This window comes from Protopterus annectens, chromosome 11.part0, assembly GCF_019279795.1.
Source record: "Protopterus annectens isolate FY-2018-M chromosome 11.part0, PAN1.0, whole genome shotgun sequence".
Lineage (NCBI taxonomy): Eukaryota > Metazoa > Chordata > Ceratodontiformes > Protopteridae > Protopterus > Protopterus annectens.
In genome coordinates, this window is record NC_056745.1 from 605,397,304 (window position 1) to 605,417,191 (window position 19,888).

Genomic DNA, 19,888 nt, shown 5'->3' on the forward strand with positions numbered 1-19,888 from the left:
TAAATGATAGTGGTTAATCAGGTTTGGAACAGGGACATTGCCAGAGAGTATTGAGATGGGGTTTAAGCTTTTTTTGAATTGTAGGAGTGAGGGTTCTGAGGTGAGCATGGTCGGTAGGGAGTTCCACATTTTACCTACAATGTTTGAGAATAGAGAATCCCCAGCAGAATTACTGGCTTTGGTAGTTTGAGCTAAGATCTTATTGGAGGAGCGTAAAGATTGCAGGTTAATATAGGGGTGAATGATGTTTTTCAGAGCTGGTGTTTTCTCTGGGTGATACAGTATCTGGTGAGCCATTTTGAGTTGGTTGAAATGGAGTTGGCTGGAAAACTCTAACCACCCTAGTTGCTTCAAGTTAGTACAGTGGTGCGTTCTAAAGGTGGAATTTGTGGCAAATCTAGCTATGTGGTTGTAACAAGAAGCAAGTTTGTTAAGGGTTGTCTTGTTTAGGTTTGTAAAGAGAGGGGAGGCATAGAAAAGAGTTGATAGTAGGTGTGTGCTGGCAATTGTAATTTTAGCGTGAGGAGTGAGAAAGTGTTTTACTTTATAGAGAGAGCCAAGCTTTTTATTGACGGTTTTGATGGTAAGATTGAAATGGGTGTCAAATTTAAGGGAGTTATCAATGGTAACACCTAATAGCCTTGTGTGAGCTTCTGGTGATATAGTGATTCCATTGGAGGATGTAATAGAGAAGGTGGGGGGAAGAGTCTTGTTAGTGGGTGAGAAAGTAAGTAGTTTTGTTTTGTTGGGGTTGAGAACTAGTTGTCGACTTGAGAACCATTTTTCTATTAGGTTGAAGGTGTCTTGGGTTGAAGCAGTGAGGTCTGCCAGGTTGGAGGCAGTGCTGATGATAGTCGAATCATCTGCATATTGAATGCATGTGGCATGGGGGGTGATTGTGGGCAGGTCATTAACAAAGATGGTGAAGAGAAGAGGGACAAGAATAGATCCTTGGGAAACTCCAAGTGTAACAGGTAGGCATGTAGATAATTTGTCCTGCCATAGAACCGCCTGTTGCCTATTGGACAGGTAGGATTGGAACCATTTCAGCATGGAATTGCTGAGTGATAGTTTTTTTAATGTATGGAGGAGTTGAATGTGGTTCACCATATCAAAGGCCTTGGAGAGGTCTAAGAAAAGAGCAGATGATAGTTTATTATTGTTTCTGAAGTTATTGATGGTATTAGAAAAGGATAGTAGGGCTGATGTGGTACTGTGATTTGGCCTGAAGCCATGTTGGGAGTTAGCTAGAATTTTATTTTTGGTGAGGTGTTCCATCAGTTGTTTGTGGACACACTTTTCCATAATTTTGGCCAGGGGTGAGAGTATAGCTATAGGTCTGTAGTCGGTTAGCTCTAGTGGAGCTACCACCTTTATGGAGAGGAATAATGTGGGACATTTTCCATATGGAGGGGATGAAGGCTTCTGACAAGATACGGTTTATGATTATGGAGACGGGATAGGAAATGGCCTCAGCTGCTTTTTGCAGAAACTCAGCTGGGAGAAGGTCAGCTGCTAGCTTAGTGGGTTTTAGTTTTTTAAGAAGAGATGTTATAAAGGATATGGGTACTGGATCGAAGGTAAATAGATGATCTGATGTAGTTGTAGTATTCTGCTGGCATGGGTAGTGGAGTGGGCTGGTTGTTTGTTTGAATTGTGTGGCCAGGGATTGTATAGTTTCTATGAAGAAACTATTGAATGTGTTAGCAATGTTTACAGGGCACTGTTGTTTGCAAGTTGTTGGAGTGAGGGTGGTTGCCTGGCCTGGGTGCAGGAGCTTGTTTAAGCCTGCCCAGAATTTTTGTGGATTATTAAGGTGTTTGTGTTGGAGGTGGAGGAAGAAGTTTTTTTTATCTCAGATAAGTTATCATGGTCTGCTAGTCTGGGGGTGTGCATATCTATTATGAATATGGAGACACCACTGCCTTTGGAGCTTCATTCCATGCTCTGAGGCCAAAAGGTGTGGAATGAGTTATAGCCTGGTAGCACAGGGGTGCTTTCTGCTGCTTTAAACCAGGTCTCCATTACAGCACATATGTCGATGTTCGTCATTTTGAGGAGTGTTTTGAGCAAGTGCATCTTGAGATTTAGACTTTGAGCATTGAGCAGCATAACCCTCAAATTACATTTATTTATAGCTGTTACGGTGGTAATTTGGTCTTTGGAACATTGGCACTATAGGGATGGCAAGAGCAAGCCATCTCTGGCAAAGCATCAAGGTCTGTCAGTCATGTCATCCCAAGCAGATAGATACTGAATCCCCTTAGAATGATACCAGAAACTTAGCCAATTGTTGAAGTCAATCATCTTCTGCTTGTACTGCGGTATCATTCTGGGCAATGGTAGGATGCTGCTCAGGGCTAGGGTCATACCTGCCTGGGCCACATAATCCAAGAATTCCACCATGTCTCTTTTCATGTAGTCCAGGGAGGTGCATCTCAGGTCATTCACACCCACATGGACAGTGACAGAGTCATGCCTGTACTTGTTGTGGAGTGACCTGAGTGTGTGTGCTATGTGTTGGATTCTGGCACCTGATAGACAGCTGAATGTTACATTCTCCTTATTCAACCTAGTGAGTGGGACATCAGTGTGCCTCACTATTGAGTCACCTATGATTAGTGTATTGGGCAAGCTGTTTTGCCTTAGGGGCTTAGGTTGAGGGGCTCACTGTGTAGGTGAGCTATGTGCATTGTGGTTTGTGCTGTGTTGTGGTGGTCAGGTGTGTTCTGCCTTGGAGGTCTCTGCTGTTTGGGAAGATTTCTATTGAGAGCCTTCACGAAGGTGGGTGTGTGGTTCATAGGTTCATAAGTAGGTACTAGTCTATTGGCCCTAGGGCCTATATAAGCCTAGCCAAACAGTATTTTGGTTTGTGTTGTTTCCCTCTTATCAGTTCTTTCTGTTTCCATGTTTATCTTAAATGTCACGTTTTTGACTGCTGACAGGCTGGACAGAAAATGTGTGGCAAGTTAAAGAAAAATATTTTAAAACTGAACGAGTAATTGTTTTGCCTTATTTATTTAGTTCAAATTATTTTCTCACATTTAAACTTTATAATTATAACACTGATTTCTGTTCAGTACCACAATTAATTTACACTGAAATTATAGTGCTCTTTGTGGTCTGCCTTCCAAATACTGTGTACTTAAAATGGACAAGTAAGCCTGTGTAACTACTGCTGCATGAGTGAAACAGTAAACAATACAATCACTGCTGTATTTGTGAATGAATTGAGTATGTCAGTGTCAATGGCTCAACAGGTGTCACATTTACCTTTTGTCCTGGAAGATAAAAAAGCTGTTGGGTTTATCCCCACACCAGGTAGCTGGATTAATTTAGTCTGGTAGTTAATAGAGACGGTTAAGACTATGACCTGTATACAAGGTACTGCCTGTGGTACACAGTTTGATTCCCTAGTCTGCATTTTCCTGCTGTGCAAGTCACATAACCAGACAGTGTCTGGGAAAATTGTTAATTTTCTGGTCTGTGTTCCTTAATGGTTTCCTCCAAATGCTTTATCCCATGCATGTGTCCCCTTAGATTATCTGTGATATGGTCTCAGTTGGGTTGGGTAAGGCTGGTCTCTAACCAAACAGGATAGATTAATTCAAGCACAAAACTGGAAACTGGTTAGGCTTCAAATGGCCCATGACAGCAGCTAACCTAGTACTTACCAATGAACCTATATATTACACAGTCCTACAAACCTCTACACAAATCAACCTTAAACTATTCTGTCTTTCAGTAAATCACCTCCTTCACCCAAGAAACACTACACAGCCAAGTCCCTCTCAAAGCAATCACTCTGAAAGAACTGCCAACTAATTCAATTCACATTTCATCAGTGGTGTAGCCTCTTTCCTAAAAGACACAACCCCTAACCCTACCCCATCCCTGAAACAATAAACTCTTCTTTCAGCACATACCTACTTCCATTATCAAAAAACTTTTCCTCATTCGAAAACACACTACTCTTACCCCAGAAAACTTATCAGCTGAAAGAATCGAGCTTGCACCTGTTTCCTTACTAATTATCCATTCAGAGAAAAGACAACTCTGTAAAAAATTTTGTGTATTACTACTGCATAAAGGTTTAAATTCCACAGATCTCTCCAATTAATGCCCCATTGTCATTCTGTAAACTCTTTCTAAAATACTAGAAAACTACATCCAGACTCAACTACTTAACGTTCTCTCTAGTAATAAACTCAAATCTCTAAGCATAGATTTCTATGACATCACATTATTATCTCTGCCTATCTTAACTTCACCACATCCATCAAACAAAGCAGAAATGAAAACAAATCAAAGACCTATTCAGACTGAATCCCACCAACGTCTGTTAAAATATTTTCTTTTCTAAACACTAGGCCCACCAGCTCTCTCCTGGTTTAACATCTATGTAACTGGCAACAACAGTCTGAAATCTTCTTAACTATAGCAGTTAGTGCACCCCAGTAGTCAATTCTAGCCCAATAGGTTTCAAGTATGTATAAGCAGCCTTCATCTTGCAAGTAAACATGCAATCATTCAGTATGCAGATGACTCAGTTGTAATCTGCTCTGTCAAAAATATGGAAAGAAACTATAATAAATAACCCACAAATCCCTACTACCTATTAAAGTTGGTTCCATGGCTCACAGTTCCTCCTAAATCTCTCAAAATATTAATTATTTCTATTTACCCCAAGCACTTCTTTCACCAAAAATATCTCTTTAATATAATTTCTTCCAAATGTGCCAAAACTGAACTTGTAACCCACATAAAAACTTGTTGGGATCATAATTAATAAAAATTTGAAATCAGAATTTCATGTAATGGCAAAAAAAAAAAACATCAAAACTCTCTATAGGATAAAGCCATACCTTATAGATGAGACTAGGAAAACGATTGCCACAACCTACATACTTCTTACCCTTCTATACATTGCTCCCAGTTTTATAAATTTGCAAGCTACCCAGTCCCACCTACTCAAATAATGCTACAATACAGTAACACATCAATGCTTAGCTCTAAGACAACTTAATTGGACTGAACTACAATATACACTAACCTTCCCTCGGTTAGTCTCTACAAACAACATAATCTACAAATTAGATAAATGCCCTAGCATCAGTAGCATAATTCATCACTACTATACCAACAAACACCTGTTATTTGTCACAAAAGCTAATACCTCTGCAGGTGCCTCCCTCTACTCCTCCTACATATCAAAAACCTGGAACTTGATCCCACTCATCCTAAATCCATGCTAGTCACCAGAATAATACCCAGTCATCCTCATCCCCCAACTACCATAAATATCCACCCACACAAAAATTTCTAATGGACATTCTTTAATCTACCCTCTTCTGGCTACATGCACTTTACCTACAAATCCTCTGTAGCCACCCTCCCATACCTTTTCTTTTACAGCGTCCATTAAATGTTTTCTCCCACACACCTCATCAAACTTACTTCACTATGCTCTTCTGTTTTTTAGCTCATATCTGCCTCTATTAACTGACATTCTCATCACAATCTATGCTGCTGTCTCCTTAATCTACTTAACCATTCCTCTGTACCTTGTCACTCATCTATGAACACTTTATGTAAACCTAGACCTAGAAATCATTGTTAATAATGGACACTGAATTGTAGTTGCTTTACTTATTTTGCCGTTGATTGTGCATACATATCTTAATCTCTTCTTTTGTGTTGCTGATTATTTAAGGATTTTATCCATGTTTATAATATGTACAATGAAAATAAGGTAATTCTGTACAGTAATAGCTCTACATAGAGGTTCTTAAATGTTCAAGATATTTTATTTCTTTTCCCTTTTGGTATAACAGTTGTATGACTGGCTAATCTTTGTTGTAACTTGCATTATTTGTCTTCTAAACATTAACCAATAGTCATTTGTAATGTTTGTATTAGACGTGTACTCTTCTTTCTTACTGTAACCTATTGTAAATATAATCGGCCAGATTTACGAAAGCTTGCATGGAATGCAAGAAGAGTGTAGGAGCTCACGCCGGCAATATGTCTGATATGCGATCCAGGTGCAGCCGGCTAAAGCTACTCTTGCACGGACAGCGTCATGGTATGCAGATTACCTCATTTGCTGGTGAAAGCCATGCAAATGAGGTAAATTTGTGATCCAGGAAACACTAACCTGTCCATGGAAGATTAGTGTTAGCTGCAGAAATGTACTCCGTTGGTAACGAAGTACAGTTCTGCAAATAGTTAACGGAGCTATGACAGCTCCAAATAAAGGATGCATACAGTTTAGGAAGCATGCCAATGGCCAAATACAAGACCAATGGCATTTTAAAATGTTTAAAAATATAAAAATTTAACTTTTTTTTTCCCCGATCCCCGATGTTCAAGCATCATGCAGCACCGCGCAAACATACGGTGCTTATAAAAACAAGAAAATAATTAAAAAAAGCCAAAAATAGGTATTTTCACTAAAAAGCTTATTCTGCCATGTAGGTGAATGGCAGGCTGAAGACAACATGGCCACTGAGTAGTGGTTGCTAAGGGGGGGAAGCTCAGTGTGAGAGATGTAACCATGCATTAGTAGGCAATCGTATGCAAATGAGGATAAGGATAGTGAATCCCAATTTTCCCCAGCATGTGAGACATGTCCCAAGAGTGTAAGAGTAGGAGTAGGTGAGTAGTAGAGTAGAATATAGGTGACATCATGAGGGGGTGTGTCAGACAGGCTATAAGCTAATTGGAGCACAGTGGCTTATGTTTGCTTTGAGTTACTCGGGATTGCAAGAGGCGTGCCTACAGTTGTCCTATTTGAAAACCTCAAACCAAATGTGCACACTGTTAAAAGATAGGAAACTCCTTGCAAACATGCACACAGCGTGTGCACGCGTGTGCACGCATTTGCGCTTGTTTGCGCTTGTTTGCGCGGCGCTTCCCCCGGACGGAAACAGAAAGGCAAAAGGAAGGAAAAGAAGTAGTAGGAAGTTAACCAAGGAGAACTATCAGAGCTGCCAGGTAAAATATATCAGAATCAGCCAATTACACAGGCAGCAGACTAGCCCAGCCCAGCACTTTAAACTCTGCAAACACCATCCCCCCCTGTTTTTTCTCAAGAACTCTGTAACACTGCAATATACAAAGAGGGAATGCTTAAAAAGCTTAAGTCAGACAAAATGTTAGGAGCTGCTCTTGCTATCATAAACCAACATGCGCAAGGTGCTGAGGGTAGTGATGTTGTGAATGCTGCTGAGCAAACCACAGTGAGGAGATGGAGAAGAGTGTACAGACCCAGGGTAACCTACCAGGGGCAACATGAGCTAGAGATAGTGGAGCCCTATAGGGTGGACAGCGTCCTCCTACAGCAAATTGTTGAGCTGTGCCAGCCACACCTCACACACAGAACCAACAGAGGGGAACCCATCCCAGTGGATACCAAGGTATGTGTTGGCCTAAGAATACTAGCTACAGGTACCTTCCAAAGACCAACTGGTGATATGATGGGGATTTCACAGGCATCAGCATCCAGGGTACTCCACCAGTTCCTGGATGCCATGTCAGCACATGTCCATGACCATGTATATTTCCCCAATTCCCATGAGGCATTAGCCAGCAATATGCATCTTTTCCACCAAATAGCAGAATACCCTGAGGTAGTGGGTGCAATAGACTGCACGCACATATGCATCAAAGCACCACCCGGTAAGTGGGGTAGGGTCTAAATCAACTGCAAGGGCTTCCCCTCCATCAACTGCCAGGTCATGTGTGATGCCCAGGGCATAATAATGAATGTGTGTGCTGACTGCCCTAGAAGCTATCACAATTCCCACATCTGGCATCTGATGCAGCTGTACTAGAGATTTGCCAATGGGACATCACTGATGGTCACCTAGTGGGGGATGCTGGATACGCACGGGAGCTGTGGCTGATGACACCCATCAGAAATGCACACACACTTGAACAAGAACTCCATAATGAGGCACACACACAAACAAGAAACATAATTGAGCATGTGTTTGGGATGCTCAAGTCACAGTTCCGGTGACTGGACACATCTGGTGGAGCCTTGCAGTACTCACCAACTACATGTACCCAAATTTCTAATGGACATATTGCTACACAATATGATCCTGTGGAAACAGCTGGAGCAGGAACAGCATGGGGCAGGGCCAAACAGCCCCCCACCATTGCCAAGGCCTGCACAGGCACAGCGTGACTTGGAGGAAGAACAACCTGAGCCTGCCCCAGTAGGCAGAAGGAGGCATGCCCAGTATGCCCTGGCCTTGGCAAAGAGGCAACACATAGCACATACACTGACTCAGTAGGAACCCTGGAAATGACACCTCTCTCTGAATCGCACATACAGTAAAAGGGATGCCTAACTTGACACTACCTGTTTTCAAACATGTATAGGGAGTGTACTATGTGCATCCAACATAGACAGCCCTGCAGCACCACCTGAGGCATGAGTGCCCTATTGTAAGCAATATAAAGCACTGCTAAGCACATTTTACCAGTACTGAGCATATTTAAATACAATTGCACATAGCTGCGCACCGCACTAACCAGTGCAACGTCGGGCAATGTCGGGCAACGTTGGGCAATGTTGGGCAATGTTGGGCAAAGTCGGACAAAGTTGGGCAAAGTTGAGCAAAGTCAGGTAAACACACTCACACCTGCTTTACTGTTCCTTAACCAGTCAGGTCTGCCCAGCAGGAAAAAAAAAGCAGTGGCAGGGCTCGAACTCAGGATACTGTGCACTATAGTCACAGTACTGAACCACTAAGTCGTGACAGCATTTCACTGGCACAGACACAACTTAAATCACTCACACATACCAGTTGGGGGGAGTCACATACCTAACAGTCACAGCCAGAAGGGCAATTGTAGACAAACACAAACAAATGCTGTATCATGCCCTCTGAAGAGGCATGAGTAACCTCCCCCAAGGCCTATGCAGACAGATAACAGCAGGCCAGGCAGTGTGATGTGGGTTTGGTAGGCGATGAAGTCAAAAACTATTATGTGTGTAATTGGAAGCTAAGGTCTGTAGTACAGTGGTATGCCTCAAGCCAGTATGATAGGCAACAGTACAGACTGAAATGGAGTACCTGACATAGCAGTGCAGGCCTAACAAATGTGTATAAGTGTCAGATGTACCCCTCATCCTATGTACACCCACAGTAACAATCAGGTGTGCCCCCCCCAGGTAGAAATGTACAAATAATAGCTGCCCCCCCTGTATGTAGAAATGTTGATAAGTCTATGCAAATTGACTCATGCAAGTCCTGCAGGCACAGCTTGCTTCCTGTCAATGTACAACACAAAGGTGAGCCCTGAAGTAAAAACCAACTTGAATTTTCACACACATATATATTATATATATGCCCATAGTGGGCATGCTCACATACTTAAACAAATTTAGCAAATGTCAGTCAACAACATACTGAAAGGTAATACTGGGCATGCTCACACACTTAAAACAAATGAAGCAAATGTCAGTCAACAACATACTGAAAGTTCATACTAAGCATGCTCACACACTTAGGCCATGTCTGAGTACAGCAGTGGGCCACACATATCTGGCAGCTGCAATTCTTACTCCAGACACATGTCACTATTCACCAATCCTGCTGATTGAAAACAGACCCATATAATATATTGGACCCCTGTCATAATCAAACTATATAATACAAGTACTTAAGTTGTTCAAAGAAAGTGAAAATCCAAAGAAGATCAATAAATCTCTGATCAGTATCATCAAGAAACAATGAGCATTCCTAACATTATCCAAGCCATGTTCTGGTAAAAATATTGCCAAAGAGTCCATAGAGAACCATGAAGCTTTCTTTAGCTATGTCATAAATATCAATGTAAACTCATATATGTTCTGAGTCAGTGCAAAGTGTAAATGAATACATGTACATGACTGACATTGCCAACATCTTGTCAGACAGGTTCATACATATTTACCCCCCTCTCACTTACAAAAGGGCCCATTACCATATCTGGAGATTGTGAAAAGCCAGAAATTACATATACAATGGTTAAACAGCTCTATCCAAACCTAAAAACACAGTGTCTATGGGATAACATGGTGTCCCTGGCTGTGTCATATGTGAACTCCAAAACAAACAGACCCTGCACCTGAACAGTCTGTTGAGACTCACCCTCTGTACAGGATATGAAACTGTTGAATGGGTTACAGCAACATTTGGCACACCCCACAAGTGTTGGTGCACAACAGACCTTGGGAACTATTGTCTTATGCCTAATAAGCCTGATCTGCAAGGCCATGGAGTCCATCATTATGGAAATCATAAACAGAGCTATTGGGAGCCTACAAACACCCAAACCTACCCATTTTGGTTTGGTCAGGGGTAGATCATGGTCCCTAAACCTGCTAGACAGTTTTCAAGCCAGTTACCCAGGACATACATCAATGAAATGAGCTCCACACGACCTACATAGACCTTGAAAAGCCCTTTTCCAACATCCCACACACACATGTATCCAGAAAATCAACAACCTATGCATAAACACGTATGTCATCTGATGGATTGCCAACTGGGGCACAGATAGATCCCACAAGGTAAGAAATGTGGTCTACCTGTTGGACTCTATGCTGGTAATAACTGCTGTCCCCCATGGCTCAGTCCTAGGACCCCTTCTGTCTGGTGTATATTTTTCAGAAATACAGTCAAACACACGAGGGCTATGGTTAGCAAAGTTTGTGGATGACTGCAAAAAGGTTGTCATAATCGATGTTTGGGACAACAAAGACATCCTTAAAAATGGTCTCAGTCAGACAGATGTGGTGTCAAAATTATGGCCTCGAGCTGCAGTCATACAAATACCACATAGGTGCCAACACCCTAAATATGGAGGTAATAATAAGGGATCTATGGACACATGTGGATAGTCATCTCTACTTTCAGAAACACATTCACAAGGTGGTTAGAAAATCATGCTATGTGTTCCACAAATTGCCAATGTCTTTGCATGTAGGTCAAAGGAGGTTCCCTCTACTCATCAGTTCTCAGACCCATCAGAGAGTACCATGACACACTTGTGATGAATCTGACTAGGCACCTTCAGCAGCTGGAAAGACCACTGAAGTACCTCAACAAGAGGATTACTGGCCTCAAACAGTTGCCCCATGCAACAAGACTGAAATAACTCAATCTGTACTCTGTTGCATACTGTCTACTCAGGTGATCTCTGCCCAACAGACAGGTCCATGTCCAATGCAAAACTGATGTACATGCTCAATCTGAAGTAAACCCAAGCTCACTGTGCCACATGCTCTAGAGATATAATCATCACAACAATAAATAGAACATGTTGGAGGGATACATTACTAACTCACAGACTTCCCTTGCTTTGGAACAGGCTCCCAACCTACATTAGGCTGAGTCCCCCACTGACACTCTTCCAGAGGAGCCTGGATGAGTGTATGTGAAACTGAACTGTCACACCATGGATCACTTCATCAGCTCTACTACACAGAGGCATAGGGAACTAACCCCATGCGTGGTGATAGCTGCACACTCTGGCCATACTAATATATGCCTTCAGGCAGACAGCCTATTACCTACCTATGTACCTATATATATGTAGGGGGAACACAGTATAATAAGCCAAAGATGGATGGGCAGAGATATGTGTAAGAGGGTGACCATGACAGGGATCCATCCAGGACTGTCCCACCCAGCACACATCCCAATGGCACAAAGGACATGAGGTGCACATCTCACCCACTGTACATAATAGCCACCAGTATCTGTAAGCATTACAGTGTATGTGGTGCATGTGCATGCTGTACAACATGACTGTACAATGAAGTACACATGTACTATCTGTAGACATGTACCTGTCACATAGGTTCATAGGTATGTAGTAGACTATCTTCATGAAGGCATATATTAGCCTAGGCAAGTTGTGCAGCTTTCACCACCCCATTGGTTAGTCTCCTAAGCCCCAGTTCTAATAGTTAGTACCCTAAGCCCTTTTCTAGGGGGGCTGCTGATGTGATGCCTGGCGTGAATTGTCTGTTTCCCATCCACTCATCAAGGTTCCTATTGAAGAGTGTCAACGAGGGGCTCTGTCTGATGTACATTGGGACTCTGTTCCACAGTAAGGCAAGTGTCTGGGATGGTACTCTATCCCACCAGCATGTTGTATTCATTGTTGTGATGAGGTTCATATCCCTGGATTGTGTAGTGTGACTCAGTTTTTTTATCCTTAGATGGAGCATGTTCAACAGTTATGTGTTGGACATGGCTCTGTATGTTAGGCAGAGTGTGAACTGAGTAGGCGGTACGCGATGGAGAAGAGAACAGATTTAGTTTTACCAGTTGTGTTGTGTAACACAACTGTTTGAGGCCAGTAATCCTCTTGGTGAGGTACCTCTGTGGTCTCTGCAGCTGCTGGATATGCTTATTCGAGTACATCCAAAATGGTGCATTGTACTCAATGATGGGTCTGATGACTTAAGAGTAGAGGGCCACCACTACCTCTTTTGATCCTGATGCAAACCCTTTGTTAATTAGGTGGGCCACATAGGATTTCCTAATCACTTTGGCAACATGGTTGTCAAAGGAAAGATGACTATCTACTTGTGTCCCCAGATCCCTTATTACCTTGTCAGTTTTTAGGGGGTAACACCTATGTGGTAGTTTGTGGGTACTTTGTTTTCCCCAAAGGGGATTATTATGCATTCTTTCACAATGAGCTTGAGGCCATGATTCTGACACCACACATCTGTCTCATAGAGTCACTTCTGGAGAATATTTGTGTCATCCGGGGAATCTATTATGGCAAACACTTTACAGTTTCCAGCAAACTTAGTCAACTACAACCCTCCTGTGTTGGCATGTACTTCTGAGAAGTCTATACCAAACAGGAGGGGCCCCAGGACTGAACCCTGGGGGACACCAGTTGTTACTGGTTTAGAGTCTGACATGTAGCCAGCAACTCTTAATTTGTGGGATCTATCTGTGAGCCAGTTTTCAATCCATCTTGTGATGTATGGATGTATGGCCAGGTTGGTGAGTTCATCTATGATACCTGACTGGGGAATGGTGTCAAAGGCCTTAGCAAGGTATAGGTAGGCTGTGTGGAGCTCCTTTCAATCATCTGTAGCCTGGGTAACTGTCTCAAAGAACTCCACCCAGTTCAGGAGACGTGATCTGCATTTGACGAAGCCAAACTGAGTGTTCCCAACTGTGTGAATGTTCCCAATGTCTTTATTGTTGACTTCCATAATGATTGGCTCCATTGCCTTGCAGATCAGGCTCATCAGGCTCATAGAGCAGGAATGCCAAGGGTTTTTTGTGGCCCCACCCCTGTGGAGTGGGAAGAACATTGCTGTGCAATATTCTATGGGTACATATCCTGTAGAGAGGATGTAGAGAGAGGTGTAGGTATCCTTGATGAATATGGATACGCCCCACCCTATGTGCTATGATCCAGGTTCTGGTATGGAATGAGTAGTATCCTGGTAGTGCTGGTGTGCTCTCTGGAGCCTTGAATTAGGTTTCTGTTACTACACAGATATCAATATTCTCCATACTGGGAAGTGCCTCGAGTGTGTGCATTTGGAGGCAGAGACTTCTGGCAATGAGTAGCATTTAGCTCACTTTGTGGTTATTTGTGTTGGTTACGGGGTTTGGTTTGTCCTGAGTGACCTGTGTTCCACACCTGAAGTCAATGCTTCATTGGTCCGATCCGACCATACGCTAATTACCCTACATATCCACATTCTGCCCCCAGCCCCCATTAAGGAAACCATGTTAAAAAATTTCTCCAAAGCCAGTTTCAAGCTTCTTAAGACAGAAGTGGTGAACTTCATGACACCCATGCAGATGGACAATACAGTTATGACTACTGAATCCTACACAATTGCACTTCATAAGCACTTACATGAGTGCATGGATTGTGCCATCCCAAACAGAACCAAGACGCTATACTCCAAAAAAAGGAAGCCAATCTGGTGGTCCCCTGCCATAAACTAACTGTACAATAGAAGGAAGAAACTGTTGCAAAAGAGAGTAAAATCCCATGAGTGGAGGAGCTCCCTGGTCAGCCTCAGTAAGAAGCTGCAATCCCTGATAAAATCCACCAAGGCTAGCTACAAAAACAAAATCACCACTGACTCTAAAGACACCCACAAAGCATTCTATAGCTATGTCAAGAATCTCAATAGCAACACTCAAATCTGCTCTGAGACCCAACTGATATTGCCATCATCCTGGCAGATAGGTTCAGTGCTAACTTTATCCCCCTCTCACCCATTAAAGAGCCCATCTCTATACCGGAAGAATGCAAAGTTCCTGTAATCACGGCTGCAAAGGTAAAAACCACACTGTCCAAAGCTAGGAACACAGCATCCATGGGACCAGACAACATCCCAGGCAGCATTCTACACGAACTACAGAATGAACTGGCACCACACCTAAGTACCATGTTCAGTCATAGCCTCACCTTGGGCTTTGTGCCTGCTGAATGATGCACAGTGACAGTTATCCCACTACACAAGGGGGGAGCCAACATGGACCCCGGGAACTAGAGCCCCATTTGCCTGATGACCCTGGTCTGCAAGGCCATGGAACGTATGATCATGGAACTTATAAACAAAGAAATTGGTAATGTCCAAACTATGGACCCCAACCAGTTCAGGTTTGTAAAAGGCAGATCATATCTCCTAAACCTGATAGACTTCTTTGAAGCAGTCACCAAAGCTGTAGACAAGGGTAAGGTGGTTCAGACAGCCTATCTAGATCTTGCCAAGGCTTTCAACACCATCCCCCACTCTGGAATTACAGATAAACTCACTAAACTTTGAATAAATCCTTATGTCACAAGATGGGCTGCCAACTGGCTCACTGACAGAACCTACACTGTGAAAGTAGCAGACTCCAAATCTGACTTCAGACCAGTGACAAGTGGAGTACCACAGGGTTCAGTCCTGGGTTCTGTCCTGTTTGGTATCTACTTCTCTGAAGTACATGCTAACACAGAAGGTCTTTGGCTAATGAAGTTCGCAGATGACTGCAAACTAGGAGCCATAATTGAAATTACTAATGATGTGGACATCCTACAAAAGGGCCTCACTGAGACAGATGCCTGGTGTCAAAGCCATGGCCTCAAGCTCAATGCCAAAAGGTGCATTGTCATCCCCTTTGGTAAAATCTCTGTACCCATGAACTACAACATAGGCGCTAGTATACCTAACACTGAAAGCGTATTGCAGTATCATGTCAATGAAGGTAAGATGCTACTCAAGGTCAGGGTCATACCAGCCTGGGCTATGTGATCATAGAGCTACTATATATCTCTTTTCATGTTGTCCTGGGAGGTATGTCTCAGATAATTCACACTGACATGTACAAAGAACGCGTCATATATGTACCTGTTCTGGAGTGATGTAAGTGCTTGTGTTATGTGGTGGATCATAGCACCTGACAGACAACTAACAGTAACCTTCCACTTGTCCAGCCAAGTGAGTGGAACATCTGTGTGCCTGACTATGGAGTCACCTATTACTAGTGTGTTGGGTATGTTGTTTTGCCTTAGGCCCTGTTGTGAGGCACACTGCTTTGGTGTATTATGTGTTTTCTGACATGTGCTTGGAGGTGCATGTTGCTTGCTTATCTGCTTAGGAGGACACTCTCTCTCTTTTTCAGATTAATATTTGTATTCTCCGAGTATGGTAATGTGTATTTATGTGTGTGTTTTTCTGGTGCTTATGTTGTAGGTCTATGTGAGACTGTTGGTGCTGTGGTTGTATGACCCTACTCCACTTGACTGTATTGTCCAGTATTGGGTTGACAGAGCTTAGCCACAGGTTTGACCCTGTATGTGCCAGCATGTGGTGCATCAACCCATATATGATATGGTCATGGCCTATGCATACAATACACTCACAGTACACTTAGTATGATAAGCCTGCTGAGGTTAGCAAATGTGAAAAAAAAAACTTTGGGCAAACTGTCAGCACCATGTAACTCCATATTCCTTGCTGAAGTGTAAAAACGTACTTAGTTTGGATTAAGAACCCTGCACTTGCCAAGTGTGTGTGTGTGTGTGTGTGTGTGTGTGTGTGTGTGTGTGTGTGTGTGTGTGTGTGTGTGTGTGTGTGTTTGTCTCTCCCTGGGGAGAGAGAGCAACCTTTTTGGAGACTACTCACACCCCTTAAAAGTGGTATACTCATCTTTGTCAAGTCTGATGATGTCACCATCCTACAAATATACCTGTGGAAAAGTGAAATCCCAGTAATGTGTATAGCACTTCGTGTAAATGCATACTGCTGTAGTATCACAATGTAGTTATGTAGGGGTATGATTTCTGCACTTGTCAACTGCGTGTGTGTCACCCCCTGGGGAGAAGCAACCTTTATGGAGACTACTCACACCCCTTAAAAGTAGCATACTCATCTTTGTCAAGTCAAATGATGTCACTATCCTACAAATATACCTGTGGAAAGATGAACTCCCAGTAATGTGTATAGCACGCTGTGTAAATGCGTACTGCTGTAGTATCATAATGTCGTTAGGTATGGGTTTGATTTCTGCATTTGCCAACTGTGTGAGTGTGTGTGTTTCTGTGGGGCGGAGCAACCTTTTTGGAGACTACTCACACCCCTTAAATGTGGCATACTCATCATCATCTTACAAATATACCTGTGGAAAGGTGAAATCCCAGTAATGGGTATTGTGCGTCATGTAAATGTATACTGCTGTAGTATCATAATGTAATTAAGTAGGGGTTTGATTCTTGCACTTGCCAAATGTCTGTGTGTGTGTGTATTTCCCTGGGGAAACGCAACCTTTTCGGAGACTACTCACACCCCTTAAAAGTGGTATACTCATCTTTGTCAAGTCTGATGATGTCACCATTCTACAAATATACCTGTGGAAAGATGAACTCCCAGTAATGTGTATAGCACGTTGTGTAAATGTGTACTGCTGTAGTATAATAATGTCATTAGGTAGGGGTTTGATTTCTGCATTTGCCAACTGTGTGTGTGTTTCTGTAGGGAGTAGCAACCTTTTTGGAGACTACTCACACCTCTTAAAAGTGGTATACTCATCACCATCTTACAAATATACCTGTGGAAAGGTGAAATCCCAGTAATGGGTATTGTGTGTCATGTAAATGCGTACTGCTGTAGTATCATAATGTAGTTAAGTAGGGGTTTGATTCCTGCACTTGCCAAATGTCTGTGTGTGTCTCCCTGGGGAAACGTAACCTTTTTTGGAGACTACACACACCCCTTAAAAGTGGCATACTCATCTTTGTCAAGTCTGATGATGTCACCATCCTACAAATATACCTGTGGAAAGGTGAAATCCCAGTAATGTGTATAGCTCATCGTATAAATGCATACTGCTGTAGTATCATCATGTAGTTAGGAAGGAGGTTAAATCTTGTACTTGCTGACTGTGTGTAAGAGTGTGTGACACCGTTGGTCAATGTAGAGTGGTTTTGATTTTTCTAGTATATGACATATCACAATGACAACTGTATGTGCATTACACATGTAAGGTAGCTGTGGGGCAAAGCCATATACATACATGTAACCTCAATTATTTCATAGACGGGTACTCTGCTTTCTCCATGAAAGCATCTGTTATATTTGCCAGAGCATGCTGGCACTTTCCAGACCTTAGGTCACTTCCTTATGCTTGTGACAAGCTTAGCCACTGCAGTGATCCCTGGGCTATGTCTTCTGTTTCACATCCATTCATCACGGTTTCTATTGAAGAGTGTGAGTGAGGGTTTATGCTTGAGGTATATTTAAATCCTGTTCCAAAGCAAGCAAAATCTGGCAAAGATGACTAATCATTATAGGTGTGCAACAACCTCTGTGGATCTGCATGCAAACCCTTTATTGCTTATGTGCTCCACAGAGGGATTTCCAAAACCCTTTGGTAATGTGAATATCAAAGGAGAGATGACTAAACACATGGTTCTATGTATACATTAGTACCTGTTCCACATTTTGGGGGCTACTATCTATGTGGTACTCTGGGGATACTTTGTTTTCTAAAAGTGGATAACTATGCTTTCTTTGGCTTATAGCTTTACAGCATGAGTTTGACACCAGGTATCTGTCTCTATGATACCCTTTTGGAGGATGTGTGTGTCATCTGGAGAATAAAGTATAGCCCACATTATGCATTTTCATCAAACATGGGCAGACATATCCCTACTGTGTTTGTTTGTACCTAAGAAAGCTATATGCCAAACAGGAGTGGTCCCAGGACTGAGTGCAGGTGAATACATCTTGTTACTGGCATAGAATTGTACATGGAGGCTACAAATGTTACCGTGTGTCCTACATCTGTGCGTCAGTTGTCAATCCATCATCTAACAATCGTTTATGGTCAGTCTGTTGAGGTTATGTATAATACCAGAATGTGGGATGGCTATGAATTGCTGGTGAGCTATAGCTTGGCTGCATGGACCTCCCCTCCCTCACCTATAGCCTTGTTAACTGGCTTGAAGTCTACTAGGTGTAGGACCCATGATCTGGCCTTTAGAGAACCTAAGTGGGTATGGTGCAGTGATTGCAGGTTCATAATGTCTCTGTTAATGTGTTCCATAATGCTGTGCTCCATAGCCTTACAGATAACTTTTGTTTGGCTTATAGGGTGAGAGTTTCCAGAATCTGCTGTAGTTCTACCCTTAATCAATTTATGTTAACATTTGCAGTGGATGTGACAAGGGTGGACAGGATTAGGAATAAGTATATTAGAGGGTCAGCCCAGGTTTGAAGGCTTGTAGACCAAGCCAGATAGGCAAGATTAAGTTGGTTTGTACATGTGCTGAGGAGGGATGCAGAGTATATTGTGAAATAGATGCTAAGGATGAAGCCGCCAGGTAACAGGAAAAGAGGAATGCCTAAGATGAGGTTTATGCCTGTGGTGAGAGAGGACATGCAGTTGGATGGTGTGACAGTGCAAGATGAAGAAGGCAGGAAGAAATGGAAACAGATGATCTACTGTGGCGACCCCTAATGGGAGCATCCAAAAGGAGAAGAAGACGTAGCTCAACCCTTGTGGACTGTGAACACCATTACCGTGTGTCATTCCACAAGTATGTAACCTGTATAGAGGCTGCATCTGGACAGAGTGTTTAGGTGAGTGGTGACCTCATATGTCAGCTTGTGTATGACACAGCCAGGGACACTGTCCAGTACCATTGGCACTGTGATTTGGACTTTGGTAAATAGATGTTTTAACTAGAGTGTCTGTGAATCATCAGGTTTTACATTCTTCAGGTCTGAAAATGTAGCCCTTGTGTAATAACAGGGTGGTAAAATCCGCATTCAAACTGTCTGACAAGAAATTGGTAATGTCAGTCAGATAAGTGTACTTTGTGACCATTTACATTAACTGTGACCCGATCTGAGATTTCCCCTGTAGATTATAAACAAAACTAAAGAAAGCTTTAGTGTTGTCTATGGAATCCTTGTCATTTTGTATTTTGAAGCTTGCCTTGTATGTTTAATGAGGGCTTGTATTTTCCCAATGATACTGACCAGAGAGGTTATCCCTTCTTGGTATGTAACTCTTTTTTGGTACAACTTCACGCCTTCTATTATATATTTAGATTATGGCAGGGGTCCATGAGACTAATGCACTTTTACTGTATAAGTGAGAATTTCTTGTGTTTGTGATAGCATGGTCCATGCAACCCTGTAGGTGAACAGTGTGCATTACTAAAGGATTATGCAGCTGGGACAGTGTTAACCTTAGTAATGCAAACCAATGACAGATAGCAACAACAGCATCACCCCCAGCACAGTGTCAATCCATGTCATATACACACATGCGTACTCAAGTTCCAAAATGTGTGTAGTACAATGCATACTGGCCACTAATAGAAACTATGGAGTGTTAAC